Source organism: Trachypithecus francoisi, unplaced genomic scaffold (genome assembly GCF_009764315.1).
Source record: "Trachypithecus francoisi isolate TF-2019V2 unplaced genomic scaffold, Tfra_2.0 Lachesis_group11, whole genome shotgun sequence".
NCBI classification, from domain to species: Eukaryota; Metazoa; Chordata; class Mammalia; order Primates; family Cercopithecidae; genus Trachypithecus; species Trachypithecus francoisi.
In genome coordinates, this window is record NW_022681456.1 from 128,566,898 (window position 1) to 128,578,242 (window position 11,345).

Here is an 11,345-nt window from a genome sequence, read left to right on the forward strand (position 1 = left end):
TGTAGATGTGTCTTAAAAACAATGGCAAGTTGTAGTTTAATTAGCAACAGCTTATCTGTCCTAATGGTACTGAGAGGTGAAGTCACCTGGACTTCGTGGGTTGAGTGGAGACTTGGAGAACTTTTCTGTCTAGCTAAAGGTTTGTAAACACACCAATCAGCGCTCTGTCTCTAGCCAACAGTTTGTAAACGCACCAATCAGCACTCTGTAAAAATGGACCAATCAGCACTCTGTAAAATGGACCAATCAGCAGGATGTGGGTGGGGCCAAATAAGGGAATAAAAGCTGGCCACCTGAGGCAACCTGCTGAGTGAGGGTGCCTTGCGTGTTGTGGAAGGTTTTTTCCTTTGCTCTTCACAATAATCTTGCTGCTGCTCACCCTTTGGGTCTGCACTACATTTATGAGCTATAACACTCACCACAAGAGTCTGTGGCTTCCTTCCTGAAGTAAGTGAGACCACGAACCCACTGGGAGGAACAAACAACTCTGCACGTGCCACCTTTAAGAGCTGTGACACTCGCTGTGAAGGGCTGCAGTTTCATTTCTGAAGTCAGGGAGACCACGAACCCACCAGAGGGAAGAAACTCTGGACACCTCTGAACAAACTCCAGACACACCATCTTTAAGAACTGTAACACTCACCGCGAGGGTCCGTGGCTTCATTCTTGAAGTCCGTGACTCCATTTCTAAGAATATATCCTGGACTGGGCGTGGTGGCTCATGCCTGTAATCCCAGCACTTTGGGAGGCTGAGACGGGTGGATCACGAGGTCAGGAGATCGAGACCATCCTGGCTAGCACGGTGAAATCCCGTCTCTACTAAAAAAAAATATATACAAAAAACTAGCCGGGCGAGGTGGTGGGTGCCTGTAGTCCCAGCTACGTGGGAGGCTGAGGGAAGAGAATGGCCTAAACCAGGGAGGTGGAGCTTGCAGTGAGCTGAGATCCGGCCACTGCGCTCCAGCCCGGGTGACAGAGCGAGACTCCGTCTCAAAAAAGAAAAATAAAGAGAATAAAAGAAAAAAAAAAGAATATATCCTGAAGAAATAGTTGAATAAGGAGGCAAATATATATATGAAAGAATGTTTCATAACCACATTGTAAAATATTTTAAAAATTAAAACCATCCTAAGTATTCATTAACAGGGGATTGATTAAACAAATTGTGGTATATCAAAATATTACATCAAAATGATGTAATATATTCTTAAATCCATTGACATAAAAAGACGCCTAGAATATATTCTCAAACTGTAAAGCACATTAAACATGCACACATCATTAAAAGGATATTCACCGAAATATAGCAAGACAGTGATTACTTCCGACAGATAAGATTCCAAGTGAGTTTTTACTTTCTTCTTTAATATTTTATACTGATCAAATGGTCTGAAATGAGCATATATACATGTTACACTTTTGAAAACATTTGTAAAAACCTTATTCCCTTCTTTCCAAAAAATCTTAAATCTTAAACAGCATCGATGTTCCAGGAAAACTTGCGATGTTTATCCAAAGACTTCTCTTTCTCCCCAGCAGGTGACCTTGGATCCAGAAGACCTGTCCATTAGTTACAGAAGCAGGTTTTTGAAAACTTCCTGGAGATGAGAAAGGATTAGCAGTATGTGCTGCACGTAGCAGAAATCTCCAGCTGTAAATATTTAAGTGTCATTTCGGGTGTTATTTATATATTTGCTCAGCTGTCTGTACTTATGTTATCTGTATCCTAGATGTGTTTTTCTATGTTTTGCCTTAACTAATGCTCTCCTGGGAAAGAACCAGGCTGTGAAGTCCTTGGTGTAGAATGCCAAGAGAGTATGACAAGCAGGCAGACATTTGAGCAATGCTTTTGACACAGATGATGAAGATCAATAATTATTTCAAGCACCAATTAGTGCAACTGATGTTCTTAGTGTCATTGAAAGCGTGCCCGAGAACAGCTGGAAAGCTCCTATTTCTGGTGTAACGTCTTTCTCATGGGAATTACACCTGAGATTGTGAGGTTCAACTCTACAGTCATTTCTTTACCTATTAAGCCCCAGGAATTGTTGCAAAAAATAAGCAGGCTCCGTCATCAAGTTCTTAGTCAAATGCAGACTGAATTGAAGCTAATTCTGACTGATCAATATTTAACCTCTGGTCATTCCTCAGTCCTGCTAGAAGAGAGAAAGGTGCTGACAAGGGGCTTTTCAGCTCTATTTTTCACATGGATGAAGAAACCAAGGCCAGTTTCCACTCTCTAAGACTGTAAAAAGAATCTTAGGAGGAGTTTCTCTCCATTTTATTTTATTTTATTTTATTTTATGTAAATATTTGGTTTTGGTAAAGACGAAGTCTCCCTGTGTTGCCCTACCTGGTGGCAAGCTCCTGGGCTCAAGCAATTCTCCTGGGCACATGGCTCATGTGTAATCCCAGCACTCTGGGAAGCTGAGGCAGGAAGATCTCCCCATTTTAAAGATGGGGAAGCAGGTCGAGTCAGACAAGCTGTCTCTGATGTGTATGCTAAGGGCATTGTTTCCTATCTCCAAGAACAGAGCTGTTTTTCCCAGGAATGGCTCTGTCAAGAGTCTATACACAGAGTACTTATTAAGGCCACGTCATACTTATTAAGGTCACATCAGGACAGCAGCTTAACCAAGCAGGGATGTCAGGGAGGCAGGAGTAGAGGTTGTCAAGGGAAATTTTGTTATCTTGCAACTCTTCTAGGTAATGGTCAGAAATTGTTTTGAAAGACAGGCTTATGCCCAGGGGATGGAGAAATCCAAGTTTTACAGCTCCTGACCTTGAGGGTTTATAGTACAACCTGAACACTAAGCTAATGTGCCGTGTATCCTGGGGACGCCAAAAATAACAGGTCAGGATCCTCCATGCCATGCGTGTGTGTGTGTGTGTGTGTGTGTGTGTGAGAGAGTGTGTATGTGTGTGGTAATCCTCCACAAAACAAAGCCACAATTACCATGGTATTTTCCGCGACTCCACTTCTAGGGATGGTTATAGATACTGCTGCTGCATGGAAAGGCTATCAGGCCCTGTGCTGGCATGCAGGAGGTCTCACAAGATCTAGCCTGAACCTCCAAGTAGCAAGAGACGTAGGCCATTTCAGATAAAAGCAAGGATGCCTAAGCATTATTCTTTTTACATTTCTAAAGGAGTCTCTGGAACTTCCCTTACTTCTGCATACCATGACAGATGTCTCCATCAGATATAAAGGCAGGCAACTGGTACCAGACTGTGGACAAATGCAGAAGCTGCTGGCACCCAGCTAGGGACAGCAGATGAGCTACAGGTCTGACTGAGAAGCACCGGTCTCCAAATCTGGGATTTCCCTGGCCCCTCCTATTTTTCCAAATAAGGAACTACTCTCCCAGTTTGCAGATGCAGAAAATGAGGCCTAGATATAGCAGCTGCATCCATCTGTTTGTGACGCAGCCAGTGCTCAGAGTTCAAGGGAAACTACTAATACTAAGATGAGAGTTTGTGCAAGCAAGAGTTGTCCCGTGCATCATCACAGCACACTCTCAGTCCACTCTGTGGGGCACCCAACCTGACAAACAAACCTTGTTCCTCCTATGAATATAGAACAAAAAACAAAATGGGAAACTTCCGAACTTGAGGGGGCGGAGCAAGATGGCCGAATAGGAACAGCTCCAGTCTCCAACTCCCAGCGCGAGCGACACAGAAGACCGGTGATTTCTGCATTTTCAACTGAGGTACTGGGGTCATCTCTCTAGGGAGTGCCGGACAATCGGTGCTGGTCAGCTGCTGCAGCCTGACCAGCGTGAGCTGAAGCAGGGCGAGGCATCGCCTCACCTGGAAGCGCAAGGGGGAAGGAAATCCCTTTTCCTAGCCAGGGGAACTGAGACACACACACCTGGAAAATCGGGTAACTCCCACCCCAATACTGCGCTTTAAGGAAACAGGCACACCAGGAGACTATATCCCACACCTGGCGGGAGGGTCCCACGCCCACGGAGCCTCCCTCACTGCTAACACAGCCGTCTGCGGCGATCTATCCGCAAGGCAGCAGCGAGGCTGGGGGAGGGGCGCCCGCCATTGCTGAGGCTTAAGTAGGTAAACAAAGCCGCTGGGAAGCTCGAACTGGGTGGAGCTCACAGCAGCTCAAGGAAGCCTGCCTGTCTCTGTAGACTCTACCGCTGCGGACAGCGCACAGCTGCAGTCCATTAGGGGAAAGAGCGGGCCGCTGCAGACCGAACGACTCTGTCTGACGGCTTTGGGGAGAGCCGTGGATCTCCTAACGCGGAGGTTGAGATCTGAGAACGGACAGACTGCCTGCTCAGGTGGGTCCCTGACCCCTGAGTAGCCTAGCTGGGAGACATCCCCCACTAGGGGCAGTCTGATACCCCACACCTCACAGGGTGGCGTCACCCCTGAGAGGAAACTTCCAAAGAAAGAATCAGACAGGTACACTCGCTGTTCAGCAATATTCTATCTTCAGCAACCTCTGCTGCTGATACCCAGGCAAACAGGGTCTGGAGTGGACCTCAAGCAATCTCTAAGAGACCAACAGACAGTCCTTCTGACTGTCAGACGGAAAACTATCAAACAGGAAGGACACCTATACCAAAACCCCATCAGTACGTCACCATCATCAAAGTCCAGAGACAGATAAAACCACAAAGATGGGGAAGAAGCAGGGCAGAAAAGCTGGAAATTCAAAAAATAAGAGCGCATCTCCCCCTGCAAAGGAGCGCAGCCCATCGCCAGCAACGGATCAAAGCTGGTCAGAGAATGACTTTGACGAGATGAGAGAAGAAGGCTTCAGTCCATCAAACCTCTCAGAGCTAAAGGAGGAATTACGTACCCAGCGCAAAGAAACTAAAAATCTTGAAAAAAAGTGGAAGAATTGACAGCTAGACTAATTAATGCAGAGAAGATCATAAACGAAATGACAGAGATGAAAACCATGACACGAGAAATACGTGACAAATGCACAAGCTTCGGTAACCGACTTGATCAACTGGAGGAAAGAGTATCAGCGATTGAGGATCAAATGAATGAAATGAAGCGAGAAGAGAAACCAAAAGAAAAAAGAAGAAAAAGAAATGAACAAAGCCTGCAAGAAGTATGGGATTATGTAAAAAGACCAAATCTACGTCTGATTGGGGTGCCTGAAAGTGAGGGGGAAAATGGAACCAAGTTGGAAAACACTCTTCAGGATATCATCCAGGAGAACTTCCCCAACCTAGTAGGGCAGGCCAACATTCAAATTCAGGAAATACAGAGAACGCCACAAAGATACTCCTCCAGAAGAGCAACTCCAAGACACATAATTGCCAGATTCACCAAAGTTGAAATGAAGGAAAAAATCTTAAGGGCAGCCAGAGAGAAAGGTCGGGTTACCCACAAAGGGAAGCCCATCAGAATAACAGCAGACCTCTCAGCAGAAACTCTACAAGCCAGAAGAGAGTGGGGGCCAATATTCAACGTTCTTAAAGAAAAGAATTTTCAACCGAGAATTTCATATCCAGCCAAACTAAGCTTCATCAGTGAAGGAGAAATAAAATCCTTTACAGATAAGCAAATGCTTAGAGATTTTGTCACCACCAGGCCTGCCTTACAAGAGACCCTGAAGGAAGCCCTAAACATGGAAAGGAACAACCGGTACCAGCCATTGCAAAAACATGCCAAAATGTAAAGACCATCGAGGCTAGGAAGAAACTGCATCAACTAACGAGCAAAATAACCAGTTAATATCATAATGACAGGATCAAGTTCACACATAACAATATTAACCTTAAATGTCAATGGACTAAATGCTCCAATTAAAAGACACAGACTGGCAAACTGGATCAAGAGTCAAGACCCATCAGTCTGCTGTATTCAGGAGACCCATCTCACATGCAGAGACATACATAGGCTCAAAATAAAGGGATGGAGGAAGATCTACCAAGCAAATGGAGAACAAAAAAAAGCAGGGGTTGCAATCCTAGTCTCTGATAAAACAGACTTTAAACCATCAAAGATCAAAAGAGACAAAGAAGGCCATTACATAATGGTAAAGGGATCAATTCAACAGGAAGAGCTAACTCTCCTAAATATATATGCACCCAATACAGGAGCACCCAGATTCATAAAGCAAGTCCTTAGAGACCTACAAAGAGACTTAGACTCCCATACAATAATAATGGGAGACTTCAACACTCCACTGTCAACATTAGACAGATCAACGAGACAGAAAGTTAACAAGGATATCCAGGAATTGAACTCATCTCTGCACCAAGCGGACCTAATAGACATCTATAGAACTCTCCACCCCAAATCAACAGAATATACATTCTTCTCAGCACCACATCGCACTTATTCCAAAATTGACCACATCATTGGAAGTAAAGCACTCCTCAGCAAATGTACAAGAACTGAAATTATAACAAACTGTCTCTCAGACCACAGTGCAATCAAACTAGAACTCAGGACTAAGGAACTCAATCAAAACCGCTCAACTACATGGAAACTGAACAACCTGCTCCTGAATGACTACTGGGTACATAACGAAATGAAAGCAGAAATAAAGATGTTCTTTGAAACCAATGAGAACAAAGATACAACATACCAGAATCTCTGGGACACATTTAAAGCAGTGTGTAGAGGGAAATTTATAGCACTAAATGCCCACAAGAGAAAGCAGGAGAGATCTAAAATTGACACTCTAACATCACAATTAAAAGAACTAGAGAGGCAAGAGCAAACACATTCAAAAGCTAGCAGAAGGCAAGAAATAACTAAGATCAGAGCAGAACTGAAGGAGATAGAGACACAAAAAACCCTCCAAAAAATCAATGAATCCAGGAGTTGGTTTTTGAAAAGATCAACAAAATTGACAGACCGCTAGCTAGACTAATAAAGAAGAAAAGAGAGAAGAATCAAATAGACGCAATAAAAAATGATAAAGGGGATATCACCACGGACCCCACAGAAATACAAACAACCATCAGAGAATACTATAAATGCCTCTACGCAAATCAACTAGAAAATCTAGAAGAATGGATAATTTCCTGGACACTTACACTCTCCCAAGACTCAACCAGGAAGAAGTTGAATCCCTGAATAGACCAATAGCAGGCTCTGAAATTGAGGCAACAATTAATAGCCTACCCACCAAAAAAAGTCCAGGACCAGATGGATTCACAGCTGAATTCTACCAGAGGTACAAGGAGGAGCTGGTACCATTCCTTCTGAAACTATTCAATCAATAGAAAAAGAGGGAATCCTCCCTAACTCTTTTTATGAGGCCAACATCATCCTGATACCAAAGCCTGGCAGAGACACAACAAAAAAGAGAATTTTAGACCAATATCCCTGATGAACATCGATGCAAAAATCCTCAATAAAATACTGGCAAACCGGATTCAGCAGCACATCAAAAAGCTTATCCACCATGATCAAGTGGGCTTCATCCCTGGGATGCAAGGCTGGTTCAACATTCGCAAATCAATAAACGTAATCCAGCATATAAACAGAACCAAAGACAAGAACCACATAATTATCTCAATAGATGCAGAAAAGGCTTTTGACAAAATTCAACAGCCCTTTATGCTAAAAACGCTCAATAAATTTGGTATTAATGGAACGTACCTCAAAATAATAAGAGCTATTTATGACAAACCCACAGCTAATATCATACTGAATGGGCAAAAACTGGAAAAATTCCCTTTGAAAACTGGCACAAGACAGGGATGCCCTCTCTCACCACTCCTATTCAACATAGTGTTGGAAGTTCTGGCTAGGGCAATCAGGCAAGAGAAAGAAATCAAGGGTATCCAGTTAGGAAAAGAAGAAGTCAAATTGTCCCTGTTTGCAGATGACATGATTGTATATTTAGAAAACCCCATCGTCTCAGCCCAAAATCTCCTTAAGCTGATAAGCAACTTCAGCAAAGTCTCAGGATACAAAATTAATGTGCAAAAATCACAAGCATTCTTATACACCAGTAACAGACAAGCAGAGAGCCAAATCAGGAATGAACTTCCATTCACAATTGCTTCAAAGAGAATAAAATACCTAGGAATCCAGCTTACAAGGGATGTAAAGGACCTCTTCAAGGAGAACTACAAACCACTGCTCAGTGAAATCAAAGAGGACACAAACAAATGGAAGAACATACCATGCTCATGGATAGGAAGAATCAATATCGTGAAAATGGCCATACTGCCCAAGGTGATTTATAGATTCAATGCCATCCCCATCAAGCTACCAATGACTTTCTTCACAGAATTGGAAAAAACTGCTTTAAAGTTCATATGGAACCAAAAAAGAGCCCGCATTGCCAAGACAATCCTAAGTCAAAAGGACAAAGCTGGAGGCGTCACGCTACCTGACTTCAAACTATACTACAAGGCTACAGTAACCAAAACAGCATGGTACTGGTACCACAACAGAGATGTGGACCAATGGAACAGAACAGAGTCCTCAGAAATAATACCACACATCTACAGCCATCTGATCTTTGACAAACCTGAGAGAAACAAGAAATGGGGAAAGGATTCCCTATTTAATAAATGGTGCTGGGAAAATTGGCTAGCCATAAGTAGAAAGCTGAAACTGGATCCTTTCCTTACCCCTTATACGAAAATTAATTCAAGATGGATTAGAGACTTAAATGTTAGACCTAATACCATAAAAACCCTAGAAGAAAATCTAGGTAGTACCATTCAGGACATAGGCATGGGCAAGGACTTCATGTCTAAAACACCAAAAGCAACTGCAGCAAAAGCAAAAATTGACACATGGGATCTAATTAAACTAAAGAGCTTTTGCACAGCTAAAGAAACTACCATCAGAGTGAACAGGCAACCTACAGAATGGGAGAAAATTTTTGCAACCTACTCATCTGACAAAGGGCTAATATCCAGAATCTACAAAGAACTCAAACAAATATACAAGAAAAAAACAAACAACCCCATCAAAAAGTGGGGAAAGGATATGAACAGACATTTCTCAAAAGAAGACATCCATACAGCCAACAGACACATGAAAAAATGCTCATCATCACTCGCCATCAGAGAAATGCAAATCAAAACTACAATGAGATACCATCTCACACCAGTTAGAATGGCAATCATTAAGAAGTCAGGAAACAACAGGTGTTGGAGAGGATGTGGAGAAATAGGAACACTTTTACACTGTTGGTGGGATTGTAAACTAGTTCAACCATTATGGAAAACAGTATGGCGATTCCTCAAGGATCTAGAACTAGATGTACCATATGACCCAGCCATCCCACTACTGGGTATATACCCAAAGGATTATAAATTACTCTACTACAAAGACACATGCACACGTATGTTTATTGCGGCACTATTCACAATAGCAAAGACTTGGAATCAACCCAAATGTCCATCTGTGACAGACTGGATTAAGAAAATGTGGCACATATACACCATGGAATACTATGCAGCCATCAAAAAGGATGAGTTTGCATCCTTTGTAGGGACATGGATGCAGCTGGAAACCATCATTCTTAGCAAACTATCACAAGAACAGAAAACCAAACACCGCATGTTCTCACTCATAGGTGGGAACTGAACAATGAGATCACTTGGACTCGGGAAGGGGAACATCACACACTGGGGCCTATCATGGGGAGGGGGGAGGAGGGAGGGATTGCATTGGGGAGTTATACATGATATAAAAGTCATGCACATGTACCCTAGAACTTAAAGTATAATAAAAAAATAAATAAACAAAAAAAAAAAAAAAAAAAAAAAAAAAATGGGAAACTTCCAACTCATATCTCATCTCCCTCATACCTTTTCTAGTCCAAGTCAAAGCTCCATTTCCCTATTCATAGATGGACTCTCAAACGTCTCCCTCCTCTTCTTCAAATGAGTTTTGTGAAATGAGATGGAACAGATGAGGATTTTTTTAGTGATACAGCACTGGGGGTAGGCAAGCCCATTCCTTCATAGAAAATGAGGACAAAATAAAAGCCAAGATGGGGAAAATCCATTTTACATGCAATACATGTAAAATACACACCAGAGTTGGAAGACTTAGTAGGAAAAAACGTAGTAGGAAAAAAACGTATGTCTCATTATTAATTTTTTATATGGACACATGTCAATTTTAATGATATATTTTATTTAAGACATATCTAAAATATATTGTGCTAAATAAAATACATCATTGAAATTACTTTCACCTATTTCTTTATGTGTGTAAACATGATTCCTGGGAAATTGTTAACTGCATATTCTATTTCTGTTGGTTCACTACTCCAGACGTTTAACATTCCCAGGGATGGTGCTGCAGAGGGAATATCCTGGTGCAGAGTTTCAGTCATCCCTCGCCCTCTCATCTTGCTAAAAGCTCCCTCTAGACCATTTTCCAACTTTCTCTTTCCTCAGTACTGTTTTAATATTACTAACTTCAGGGAGTATCAGCTTCACCTCACCTTTATCCCACTGACAGCATTCCTCTCCTCTGCCTCCTGGCTTTTGAAGACCCATCTTCTACTACGAATAACCGGCATCTTCACTCCCCATTCTCAATATTTTCATTTAACACCACCTTCTCCGGTTTTTTCTGACAATTCCTATCTCTTGAAATAGCTTCCTTGGAGATCAAGGGGGGAGGCATCAAATCACATGCCTGTTCCTTCCTGCCTCTCTCCCACCCTCACCTCTTCTTGTTCCCGCTGGGTGATTTCCACCTCTGTTCTTTCCTCCATCCCACCTTTTCTCTGTTTCACTCACCCTTTCTCGGTGCTGCTGGATCTCAGGTTGGATTTCTAGGATATAGACTCTGCATGGGGATGGAGATCTGCCTGCAAGGGGTCTACTGGGGGCCTGACCAGCTCATGCCCCCCAGACCCAGCAGGTCTCCCTGTGGCGTTCACTCTGGCATCAGGCCTGAATGGCTAGGTTGTCTCAAGCCACCTGTGCCCAGGTTGCTAAGCTGTTCCAGGCATTCCAGGAGGTCTATGGGGGTGAGGGGACCTCCCCCGTTAGATTTCACTCGCCTTGAGAGAGTGAGGAAAACAGGATTAGGCAGAGACTGACCTGAACTGCATTGCTTTCCACAAGGCCTCATCAGATCCGTCTGGAAGCTGTGGAGCTGGGGAGGCCCTTCAGAGTCCCCCTGAAGGAAAGCAAAGAAATGAACCTTTGTATCCCTGCATCAACCAACTGGATCCAGGATCCTGATGCCCCCCAAGGAGTGACAATCTGGTCTACACAACCCACCACTCAAATAATTCTCTTGAAAGTCCCCAGAGATCTCCTGATTTCCAAATCCAAACCTGTTTTCTTGGGCACCTCCTTCCTGGTGTCCCTGTATCCGAGGCCCCCACTGACCATGCCTCTTCTCCTGAGTTCTCTCATTCCGCA

The 11,345-nt window shown here is 43.2% G+C and overlaps 1 long non-coding RNA gene across 1 annotated transcript; it reads right to left on the reverse strand.

Moving 5' to 3' along the window:
• Positions 1-1,344: 1,344 nt before the first annotated feature.
• LOC117091121 lies at positions 1,345-11,002 on the reverse strand. The gene is made up of 3 exons (XR_004440246.1): positions 10,713-11,002; positions 10,412-10,572; positions 1,345-1,651 (listed from the first exon to the last, which is right to left on the reverse strand). It is a non-coding gene; the product is annotated as an uncharacterized LOC117091121 (long non-coding RNA).
• Positions 11,003-11,345: the final 343 nt, after the last annotated feature.